The sequence below is a fragment of the Mus caroli genome, chromosome 5 (genome assembly GCF_900094665.2).
Source record: "Mus caroli chromosome 5, CAROLI_EIJ_v1.1, whole genome shotgun sequence".
Taxonomy (NCBI): Eukaryota; Metazoa; Chordata; class Mammalia; order Rodentia; family Muridae; genus Mus; species Mus caroli.
The window spans coordinates 119,759,921-119,772,770 of NC_034574.1; the positions used below are offsets into that span (position 1 = coordinate 119,759,921).

At 43.3% G+C, this 12,850-nt stretch overlaps 1 long non-coding RNA gene across 1 annotated transcript in view; it reads left to right on the top strand.

Moving 5' to 3' along the window:
* Window positions 1-11,339, top strand: part of LOC115031126 — a 42,157-nt gene extending 30,818 nt beyond the window's left edge. Inside the window, exons 3-4 of the long non-coding RNA XR_003836739.1 lie at window positions 10,362-10,490; window positions 11,257-11,339. This is a non-coding gene — a long non-coding RNA (uncharacterized LOC115031126). The remainder of the gene's footprint in view (window positions 1-10,361; window positions 10,491-11,256) is intronic.
* The last annotated feature ends 1,511 nt before the right edge of the window (window positions 11,340-12,850 follow it).

A 12,850-nucleotide genomic window follows, 5' to 3' on the forward strand; every position in this document is an offset into this window, starting at 1 on the left:
TATTGGGATAAGACTATATTCATGTGGCCCCATTCTGTCATCCACTGTGAGTCTTTCAAATTCCTGGGCTCAGTGGCTATTGGCTACTGCATTTCTTGGTCTACCCAACCTCCTATAGGGTAAAACAATCTGATTTAAAACCCTTTGGTGACTGAAATTCTATATATTCCATTGATTTTTTTTCCCTCTCCAGAGAATCCTAACTTATGCAGATGTCAAAGGGGAAGTAAACTGGCTAATCATGCAGAGAAGACAGTACAAACAAGCAGAGCAGAAATCTATATTTGCCAAGAGGAAGCTTGAGGTGAAAGGAATGTAGCCTGCCTCATGACTCCTGGTCACCTTTGCTACCCTTTCTCCCCTTGAGGCAAAAGCCAGTGGGTTCTATGCTCTTATAAAGGAAATGGGAACCTTGTCATCAGAATCAAAATGGAGTCAGATTTGTCAATCCAATCAAAGCAAAGTCAATAAAGCCAGGAGCTGACTGGGAAATAATTCTTATGCATAATTGCTTGTTGATAATCCCCACTGAGGTCTCTTGGGGTCACCTGCTTACTACCCAGGCCACTTTCATTGTCATCAATTTCTTATCAACATGACAAAAACATACACATATCTGGGAACACGGACCTCAATTGAAAATTTGCCTCTATCAGATTGGTCTTAGACAGGTCTGTGGGGGCACGTTCTTGATGGATGTGGGTGGTGCTACACATAGACAGGTGGTCCTGGATGTATAAAATGTCAGCCCGCACAAATAGGAAGAACAAACTAGTAAGCAATATTCCTCCATGTATCTGTTTCAGCTCCTGCCTCCAGGTTCCTGCCTCGAGTTCCTGCTCTGACTTCCTTCAGTGATAGAGCATGACCTGCTAGCCAAATAAACCCTTTTCTCCTCAGGTTACTTTTGGTCATGGTGTTTATCACAGCAATAGGAAGCAACTAGAACAGCCACCTCATACCAAAATTGCTTCTACAGGGATGTCTGTCCAGAAGTGTTGCTCAACATCAGACAAATGTCACTCTTGCTATTGATTATCATCCCCAGAAATTAATGTTTTGAAGCACCAGATGTAATCCTACTGTTTTGTCTTTAAATCCTCTCCCTGACCTAACACCTTGAACATAGTCAATGTTCACTGCATCACACGTATATCCATGGCCACACTCTGAAATTCCCATTGCAAAGCTCATTCTCTGATGCTGTGTTCTCCAGATGTTTATATTTAATACTTATTATTTTATAACCATATATAATGCTTCACTAAGCTAACTACTAGTTTGGGGTTTGACCAGAAGGGTTTCATATAAGTCTGAGCTCTGATAGATGAGAGTGAGTTCCTGGGGATGCCATTCCACAAAGGACCACAAACTGGTGCCTTCAAAACCTCACCAAAGATGCTGGAGACATGGGTTGGTGGCTAAGAACATTGGCAGCTCATCCAAACAACCCAGGTTCAAGTTTCAACATGGATAACAGTTAGGCCAGATTTACTGTAGCAGATGTGAAATCCCTCCAGAAGTGCAGGCATTAAATTCAAGCAAAATGTCAACTTGATGTGCTCTAGAATTAGCTAGAAGTCTTTGAAGGAAAACACACACACACACACACACACACACACATATATATATACCTCCAGGTCAGACCTGTGAGTTATTACCTGGTTGGTTTAATTGGCGGCCCATCCTAAATCTGGGTGGTGCCATATTCTGTAATGCATAGAAAGGAGGAAGTCAATTGAGCACCAACATTCATCTCTCTTTTCTTCCTGACTGTGAATGCAGTGTGACCAGTTGCCTCATACATCTGCAAACAGGCGCTCACCACCATTATGGTCTCCACTCCCAAACTCTAAGCCATAAGAAACCCTTTCTTCTTTAAATATCTTTGCCAGGGAACTTTATCGCAGTGATAGAAAAGGTAACTAAGACTCCCCAATGATGGTCACACTACTATTATACCAGTGGGAACATCACACCTGGAAAGTCATTACTGCCGCTCTCTGGGTAAGACACTGTTAATAACCTCCGCCCTGCAGCAACTCACTTTGGACCTTCCAGCGCTACAAATGTTGGCGACTGTGGAAGAAGCTTCTAGCTCAGTTCAGGCTTAGTTTCCCTCTGCCCTGTAATCAGCTCCTTATGGCGAGCAACCAAGAGTTTCCTTTTTGCTCATGTGGAACATCCAAAAGAATATTTTTTTTCTCAAAAATAAAAGTAAAATGCAGGTCACTTGGGGTCATAGGTCACTGTTACAAGTGGCAGAGAGTTTGCCATGTGAATGGCTTTGGGGAATAAACAAGAAAGCAAGAAAGGAAGCAATGCTGAGATTTAAGATCAGCACTGAGGATATGCCAAGTAATTAACCATGCTTCATGACAACAAGTGTGTCTGCCTAAGTAGCTATGCTGCGAGAAAGGGCTATCAAGCACCTGTGTAGCTGCTGCACAGCTGAGGACTCAGGTATGGCCCGGGTAGAATGGTCTCTTCCGTTGCTGCTTTGTCCTGTCATCTGACTATATTACACATTTAATCTTTGAAAAAGATTATCAAGAAGGGCCAACCTTGTAATAGAATAAATCATTCAAAGGAACAACAAACACATCCAACAGAATATTAACTTTCTCATGCTGGCATCATGGCTGAAACATAGTTTGAACTTAAGTCTTTCCTACTCCGACCACCCAGAATCTCACTAAGAAGGGCAGGTAAACTTTGTGTGGTCCACACCAACCTGGAATCTGCCATAGGGATGCACAAGAGGGTGAGTCCTAACCATCCTGTTGTAGGGAATGTTTGGATCCTGTTTCCAACATTTAACTGAATGGTATTTCTGAGTACCCTAATAGAGACACACATGCCTAAACTGCACCATCTGTAGGGGAAACTGCAGCTTCGACTTAATGTTGCTTAATCAGGACTGTAGCCAGAATGAACGGCCTTGGTTCAGATCTGTTTTACTGTTGGCTGTTTCCATACACTCAAGGCAAAGGGAGGTCAAACAGGCAGCTGATGTTCCTGCCTGAGGTGATGTCTGTCAACCTCTGGCCAGGCTGTTCAGCTTTGCATGTAGACATCTGGGCTCATTTTCATTTGGCCATTGCCTTTCCACATGCAGGGAGGTGAAGAGATGGGTGAGCCAGAGAGATAATGAGAAGATTGACATTCTATCTCTGCTCTGGAGTAGCTGGACCCAGGGCAATGCCTGGCTTCCATATTCTTTGGTTATATAATCTTTGTCGAATTCCTGAATCCTTCTGGGCCCATATTTCCACATCTGTTCAGTGGAGATGATATTGCTGAGAAAGAGTGAAAGCACTCAAGGTCCCCTGCTCACAGCCAGCCCTCAGGGTAACAAAGGGACAGGGACAACAGTTATGGCAACTCTGAGGCCGTTATATCAATGCTTGCCTCCTTGTGTGTAATGACATCTTCAAAACTGTTCCAGGAGTACACAACATAGCTGTGCCTACTAAGGTGGTTGGTAGCTTTGTACTTAATCCTCAAGGATTCCATTCATGGCTAATATTTCCAGAATGTCACTAAAAAATGAAGAAGAAGAAGGAAAAATGAGAAAGGGGAAGAGAAAGGAGGAAGAGGTGACAGGAAAATTAATTGGGAAAAAAAGAAGGGGACAAGGTGATAGAGGAGAGAGAGAGAAGAAAAAGGGAAGAGGAGAGAAAAGGAGGAGGAGGAGGAAGAGTGGGAGGAGGAGGAAAAGGAGGAGGAGGAGGAGGAAGGGAAGCAGTAGGTGTTTTTCCCTGGTAGCATTTGAGACTGGATTGTTCCCTCTGTGGCTGCAACAAGAATTTCACACACATGCATTACCTGACTAACATGTATTAACTCCTCTTAAGTAGGTGGGATTGCTCCTTCTTGCATAAACAGAGCTTGCTAACAACACGCAGTGAGTTGTGGCCATCCACAGAACCCATCTTTGGGTACCATGCCTCTCAGTAGCACCCTAGCTCACCACAGCCTGCTTTACACATCTACCCACATAGCCTTGCTAGACATCTGATTTGCATAGCAACTTTGAGAACTTTCTACAGTAACACCCCACACTCTGTGGTATGGGAGACCTTTCCTCATCACATTCTTCCTCTTCCTAGGGTCTAGAAGGAACTCAGCGGTCATGGCCCAGCCAGTCAGACACAAAACAGCCAGGGACCTCCTTCACTATGGTCCATCCCTCTACCATGCAGTGTTTGCCTCTGAGCATGGAGAGTGATGGCCTCTATTAGGAAGCCCTGCTGACACTAGTGCTGTGTCCATCAGCTGTCATGTTGCAGGTGTTGGACCTTTAGCTCCTCAGGAACCAACAGCTGCTAATCTGAAATGACAATCAGGAGGACTTTCAGACAGACACTCATTTCTGCCCTGCTGAAGATCTATTCATCTTTCACCTGCCACACCAAGGTGAATTGACCAATGGTTTCAATGTTAAGTTTCAGGTCAAAGGGCATCACTTGTAACTCAGACCATAAACATCTGACAGTATGAGACTGATACTTGGCAAGCAGATGCTCACTGTCACTGTCATGTCCTTATTTAAATCAAATTAAAGCTGCAGTGAGGTACAACCACAGCTCTGTTAAAACAGCACCCCTTTTTCTTCTTATTATTTTTTAATTGGCCAATACTTATTCTCTGTTTTTTCCATATCAGACTACCTTTTCTCTGAAAAGTTGTTGTTCCTGGGATGCTGAGAGGGATCTGTGGGTAAAGGAGCTAGCCACCAAGCCTGATTATTTGAGTTTAGCCCTTAGAGTTCTCATAATGAAAGGAGAGAAGTAACTCCAGAAATTGTCCTTTGGCCTCCACATGCATACCGTGGCATGCATATGCAGGGATACACAAATACACACACACACACACATCCCGAGGAGTAGGGGCACACACACTAATTGTATATTTAAAAAAAACACTATCACTCTTTCTCAAACCATGAGCTGTGATTGGAATTGAACCAGATCAGTTTGAATAGACAGCACACAGTGGGCATTTCTCTGTTCATCAAGACCTCTGCATCAGTGTCCGCCTGCCCAGGTGTTCCATTTAGCACCATCCTAAGTCTTTGCTGGGTTGTTGGGCTTTTAAACATCACCTTGTCTCCATTATGGAAAGGGTTTCCCAGAAGGACAACTATATGCACAAAAGGCAGAGGGAGAAGATAGGTGGATGGAAGAATAGAAAGAAGAATGGCAGGGTGGAGGAGTAGAGGGAGGAAGAGTTGGAAAAATAGAAGGAAGCAGGGAGGGATAGGAAGACAGGGGGAGGAATAGAGAGCTCAGAGAAGGGAGGAAGGGATGTAAGGAGAGGGTCTCCCTCTCTCCTTTTATGGCTCCAGCCCCTGCTTTACATTCTGGTCCCTTGGAGCTAAAAGACTGCTGACTTGTTAAGGCTTCAGCTGTGTGGAAAAGGAACACCGAAATGAAGATGAATGGCCTTTGAGAGCAGTGGAGGACTTCAGTTCTCAGAAAACAGTCAATTTTGTTCACCAGGAGACCCAGGGCCCAGAGCGGCTTCTCTCAGTTAAGCAGGCTGGAAGAGTGAAGCAGAGACTTGAATCTGTGTTTGGGGGATGAAAGAGGCACTTCCAATTTGTAGAGTATTGATTTCAGATACCACACAGATACAGCAGAACACTGGCTGCTACTGGCATGGACAGAGGGACCAATGGGAAAACAGATTGTGGTTTTGTTTGGGCAGAGTCCATGATATTTAAGTTACCATTGCTCTCACCTGGGTAGCATAAAGTCTGGAGGGCAATGTGTTCTGGAACAGACAGTAACCTACGGGTGTTATTTATTTATTTATTTATTCATTCATTCATTCATTCATTCACACATATGTGAGAACAAACATATGTGAGTATCAATTTCTCCTTTTAAAAACATCTTTTACATTTATTTATTATTTTGTGGGTGAATGGGTAGGTGCATATGTCCCATGACATACATGTGGAGGTCAAAGAACAACTTGTGAGAGCTGGTTCTCTCCTCCCATTGTATAAATTCCAGAAAATGGACTCAGGTCACTAGTATCGGTACCTCTACCCATCAAACCACATTACTGGCCCTCCAATTTGCTTTTTGAGACATTGTCCCTCACTAGTCTAGAACTCACCAAATAAGCTAGTCTGACTGGCCCATAAGTCCCCATGAGGACTCGTCTGTATTCATTTTTCCCAGCACTGACATAGCAAGCAAACGCCACCACAGGTGGCATTTTAGGTGGGCTCTGGTGGGTTGAACTCTACTCTTCATGCTTACATGACAGTTACTTGACTGACAGCATCTCCCCTCTTGCCCAGTTTTCCCCATCTTCAGTTTACCTGGTGTATGTATGAGATGGAGAGATTCTCCAGGCTGTTCCGTATCTGAAACTTCAGGAGTCTATGTATGCAAGTGCAAGCGACAGGTTGACCAGTTGATCCTTTCTTGCTGTCAGCATATAAGCGCTCAGGGAGTTCTCCAGGGGTAGTAAATGCCTCAGAGAACAGGAAGATTGCTTGGAAGAGGGATGAATAGAACTCTGGAAGACAAATTCTCACCAGGTTTTATTCTATACTATGAAAATATTGCTCATTATATCATTAGATAAGTTGGCATTATGACTCAATAGTAATAATGACAATTTATGCTCTGACAAAAGTCTGCAATTTGTAAATGTAGGTTTGGGGCAAAACCTTGCAAAGCAGAGAGGCTATAAGATTGAAAATTCCTGAGGGCTGCAGATTCTATGTCTATGTGATTTCGGACACAGAGCTGGTCACACTTCAAGAAATGGAGAAGAGGCCAGTGGGGCTTATATGTAAGAATGGTTGGGAAGTTTTATCAAAATGGAATGTATACAATTATACAGGGCTTCCCAAGGCTGTGAAGAGAGTTTGGAATTACTTGCAGCAAACAGGAAGAGGTTCTGGAAGGATCTAAGCGAAGAGTGACCTTGTCACACTGTGTATATTTCAAGAAATGGAAAGTCTGCTTGTGTTTAGCTGCATTGTAGAACAAAAATAGCAAGAATGGTATGTGGAACTCTTTAAATGGGGCACTGTCACCATCTAAAAGAGGTGGTTGGTGGGTTGGACAGACAGGGGACATAGCCAAGAGCCACCTGAAGGACCTTTAGATATACAAGGGAGCCATTCTGTTGTGTTTACCTAACAGGCACAGAGGGAATTGAAGGCAACTATGAGACATCTCATAGAGATAAATCCAGGCTCATTCCATTGCTACATTGTTAGTGTATGGCTAACTATTTCTGCTTTAATTACAGCTGGAGAAAATTTGGGTCCAACTGAATTAGGCCTTGAATGTTAATTGGGTATTGATCAGAACATCAGGTGTTTTAAGAGTCATATGGAAACTCCTAGGGTTTGGGCTGAAATCAGGGGTAATATGCTTGTTTAGCATCCATGAACCCTGTGTTTGAAGCCTCAGGACCGAAAACACCTAGTGACCAGGTCACTCTGTAGACCAGGCTGGCCTGATACTCAGAGATCCACCTACCTCTGCCTCCTAAACACTGGGATTAAGGCCATGTGCCACCACACCCAGACTGATAATCACTCTGAGCTTCTTAAATGTTGTCCACTTGTAAAATAAGCAAGATGAACAATGTTCTTGTTTATCTCTTAACAATTCACTCAGTGACCATCTACAGAGAAGGTACTAGATATGTACCAGGGACCAAAATGACAATCCTAACCTCGGTCATTGTGGGACTCAGAGAATATAAACTAGTATATTTATTTTCTACTAAAAATATACTATTTTATTTTCTAATGTAATGTATAACTATTATAGTCATGAGAAGCACTAAGGAGGGAAATCAAAGGACCAGGAACAAAAAAACAAGGAAGGGAATATGTATATGTTATGGGGATTTTGTTGTTGTTTCAGAGACAGCATCTCAGTGTGTAGTTCTGTCTGGCCTGGAACTCATTACATACAACCGGCTGATCTCAAATCCACAAAGATCCACCTGCCTCTGCCTCCCCAGTCATACGTAGTGTTTTAAAGAAGGCTTATAATTCAGACAGGGTGAGAAAACTCTCTCCTGAGAGGTGGGAAAGATGAAATGACAGAAGTTGATGTAGCTGTTTGGATAGGAGGTAGGGGTTCTGGACAGTACCTCAGCATTGGACCTGGGGGTGGAATGGGAAAGAGAACTCAGACTTCTGTATTAGATGGTAAAGTTGGTCAGATTAGCTAAGAGATGCACGTCTGAACCTAGGAAGATGATCCAGTGGGTAAATTGCCATATAAGCATGAGGACTTGAGTTTCATCCCCAGCTCCCAAGTAAAACCAGACATGGTAGCATATGCCCATAATCACAATATTGTGGAAACAGAGACAGGAGGATCTATCTCTGGGACTCACTGGTTTCTCTCTCTCTCTCTCTCTCTCTCTCTCTCTCTCTCTCTCTCACACACACACACACACACACACAAACTCATGCACACCTATCAGATGCACATATACATAGATATACATACATGCAAATATATGTACATATACGCGCACATGCAACCTTTCTGTCTTTTCCTAAGTCTCCTAGGTTCTTGAGTAGAAATGAGCTCTCATTTTTCTGATTCCTTTCAATGGTAGTTCTGTCATTTCGCATTACATCCGAACACCCAAACTCCTTTCAAACACCATCTGATAAAATAACCCATACAATTTTCTCTTCAGATAGAAATGAAGAAAATGTGGTGATTACAAGAGCAGATAGCATCATTGTGTTACACTGCCACGCTCTTGGGTGGAATGGGGAGTCTGTGAGAAGAGCAGAGGGGGCTGTGTGGGGGCTTTACTCTCATGTTCAGTGATGGAGGGGGATGCTGTCTTCTTGATGACTTTATAGACAGTGAGGAATGGTTCAGAGTTATGGTCTCCCAAGGCTCTCAGCTGTGATGCTGCTGATATCTGGCCCTGGGCAAATTGTGGTCATGAAGGATTTGAAGTTGTAGGATGGCTGGTGTCACTCATGTTCTTCTCATCATATGATTCTTCTCTTTCAAATGATAATTCCATAAATGCCTGTAGTGTGTCCCTGGCTGGCACCTTGGCTCTACAAGGGTCAGTGTCTCTGCCTCCAGAGCTATGTAGTGTCACCACCCTCATAGGGAAGAGTAGTCTCGTGCTAATCCCACCAAATGAGAGTAAAGATCATTTCCCAAGTCCTTAAGGTCAAAGTATGCAAACTTTATTTTCCATCAGACAGGGCTGTCTCTTTAAGTGGGGATTGAGAAAATAACATTGAAAGTAGGAAAAAGTGGGGCTTTTTCCCAAACTGCGAGGCAGGAATTTTCCAAGGGATTTTTGTTATATAGGAACTTAGCAGAACATCTCAAAATTGTTTGGCAGAACACATTATCTTATCAGGGTGGAGGTCAGGGTGGAGGGTGTGAAACCTGTCAAATTCCAGAACGTGGGTCAAGGCAGGGCCAAATTCAAGTTTTACAGGAAACAGGAGTGGGTTTGTTTTGACCTTGTTACAAGATGTCTTCTAATCTTAAGATGGAGTCAGCCTGGTCCATCAGGCCCACTCCTAGCTAAGGAGCTACCAGCAATTGATGGTGGCTGGGGAGGGAGAGTCAGTTTCCTTCAGGAATGTGACTCTTGAGAGGCTGCCCACACTCCAGGAGATGGTCCTACACCCATGCACATCCAGGCAGCATTAAGTAGACTCCAATGGGGGGGGAGAGGGTGGGGGAGGGGGAGAGGGAGGGGGAGAGGGGGAGTGATAAAGAGTACTTGCAGGAGATAGAGAATAGTGGATGATGCATGAAGTTCTCTAAACACTAAAAAGATTTTCAGTCAAAATAAACCTTTTCACTACGCAAGTTGAGTATCTCAGGTAATTTATTGTGGTAATGCAAAACTGTCAGATACACCTTGGATGGTCAGCTCTGAATAAATAGCTCCTTATGCCCTCCGAGACTAGAACAGGATTTTTCCTTGAGTAAGTAGAAACTCATGGATAGTAGTACTTGGCAGCGGTGGACAAGTGATCCCTGTCTCCTCTAGACTCAGAATCCAACCCCTGTCTGTGTTCACTGTACCCAGCGTTGTGAATGACAGATCCAATCCATTTGTCTTCATCTGCTTTGGGACTATTCCACTGAGAACTGTGCACTTTTGTTTTAAGAGGAGGGTCCTGGGATGATGACTTAATTATATCATTGTAAACTTTTCCTTTTCTTTTTGAGATTGTAATATATATATATATATATATATATATATATATATATATAGTGTGTGTGTGTGTGTGTGTGTGTTGTGTGTATGTGTGTGTGTGTATCCTCTTCCTGTTCAGTCTCTAAAATGTTATTTGTATGTGTGTTTTTCAGGGCTGACTATTGTACATCATCCTTATCAAGGCATTTTCTCTTTGTAACTGATAGAAAACCACAGCCAATCCAAATGTGGAGTTGTGAAGAACTGTCCCAAATGGATACATCTACAAAGCACTCTCATAGGTAAGGCTCAGGGATCATTGTGTGAAGATGGAGTGGGAAGATTCTGAACAGCCAAAGGATCAGGGGGTTGGCTGTGAGAGTATGTTTCTTGGTGATTTCAGAAGCTCTACCCATAAAGACTCACCAACATGACTGTCTAAACCTGAGCTGACGCCAGACAACACTAACAGGCACAGCAAGTGGGTGGGGAAAAACTCATGAGGTCTCACCCCTCTGCAAAGAACTCCAGGCAACTAAGGAGTGGAGGGAGCTGTAAATAGGTTTTCCCCCAGGGAAGGGCACACCAACTGACTAGCCAATAGGTTTTTATGTCTTTGATGTGACAGTGTGAGTAGGAAATGAGCCATTGCAACAGTAGACCTTGAAATAGGCATTCTCCTTATTCTATGGTCATCACACCTGACCCTCAGCCAGCCCAGATGTATGAATCTGTAACCCTCAAAAGCAAATGTCTATTTACTGGTGGTGACTGGGCCATTAAAAATGTGACCCAGTCAAAACACCCTGCGGGCTCAGTCTCTCACACTATTAAAATCATAACACTGATTCAGTGTAGAAACTGTTTCCTTTTAACACCAGAGAAAACAATTAGCAGGCTCCAGTTGAAGGGTTAAAATGCAGAGATGACAGCAGTCGAGATCAAGAGCGAAGAGTCCCTGGGCACACTGCATTTCTGGCTGACAGAGGCCACACATGGTTATTATTTTTAATACTGAAGATAACAACAAGACACTCTTCTCACATCTTTTTTTTTTTTTTCAATAAGTCTCAAATGGAGAAAGAGTTCACAGGGAAGGAGTAAAAAGGGTGAAAATCCAAGAAAATTTGGTCGTCCACCACAGCAACAGGTTGTATGTTTTGTTTTGTTTTGTTTTGTTTGTTTGCTTGTTTGTTTTGCTACCGATAAAGCATCTGGATTCAGGGGAGAAAGATGTAGGATTTAGATTTAAATACATTTGATCTCACTTTGATTTCAAGCGGGAGAGGGGCACAATTCACAGCTTTCTTTGCATTAGCTGTTGTCTGTGGTTGACAGTAAGGTGATGAGATACCTCACTTACACATGCGCAGAAACACAGAATGAGCTACCAAAGTCTGCCTTCTCTCCTCCCTGGCTTGTTTCAGTTTCCTGAGCATCCCAAGATCCTGAGCTTCTCCAAGCCTTTAGGAGGTTGGCTTGTCCTTAGCCAGCCTTCCTTAGTTAGAAACGCTAAAACAGGCAGGGTAGATTTATTGGCCTCAGTCACTGAGAGGTCTGGGGAGAAGACATTCTGCCCTGTGACCTGAAGATCAGATGCCATTAAACACTCTGGGCCTTTTACGCCTATGTTTCTTCATGGGGGCAAAATAGCTGCTGTGTCCTAGGCATTGCATCTGTGTTCAAGCATAGGGAAGAAGGCTAAGAGAGCTACATAAACAACTTCTCTAACTCCAATTTTAACTAAATCATATAGCTAATGAAAGAATGATAACTATAAAGTGGCTAGTATATAATCACCACCATCATCATCATCACCGCCATGTTACATGTTCGGATATTCCAACTGACTTCTCCCTACAACTCGGGGGCTGAATCCAGATCTAACGTTGAGATCGTGAAATCTACAAAGATACAATTTCTAAAGCTGCAAAGGGGGGCCTCTTCTTTACTATGATTATGATTGTTATCTTATATTGTAGAAACAGAGCACCACTGTGTTGCTCAGGTTTACCTTGAACTCATAGCATTCTCCGCCCCCACCCCAGACTTCCAAGGGCTAGGATGGCCATTGCTGAAAATGTTATGTGGTTCACTGTGGTATTTATTGTAGCTATACAGTTAGACACATCCACCTCCGTGCTTTCTTACATTGTATTTTATAAGATGCTTCATGTTCATTCTCTTGATTATTTTGCCGCATACGTAATTATGAGCTCTTGAGTGAGTCACTGATAGATCCACCCTCTAACATCTGCTCCTCCCACCATAGATGTTTATCATCCACCTGTCTTAGTATCGCCTTTATATATTTAGTGTTTATGTGCACATGTGCATGTGTGTGCACATTGACAAGCATTCATGGGCAGAGGCCAGAGACATTTTGCCAGAGTCTGTTTTCTCCTTCCATCACGTGGGTCCCAGGAGATCAAACTCAGGTCTTTGACTTGGTAGCCTTTACCAAACCATCTTGCCAGCCCCCTCCTATTTTCACCCAGTCCTGTCCCTGTCAGTGTCCCAGAGTCCTGACTTAATTCTTTAGACTCCCACTGCGTGACCTCCCTAATGAAGTCCTATGCTAAAGAGCAAATAGCACCAGAATCTTCAGAATGTGCTGTGATGTGGGCTTGGGAGGAAAGATAACAAAATGGCATCAGTGACA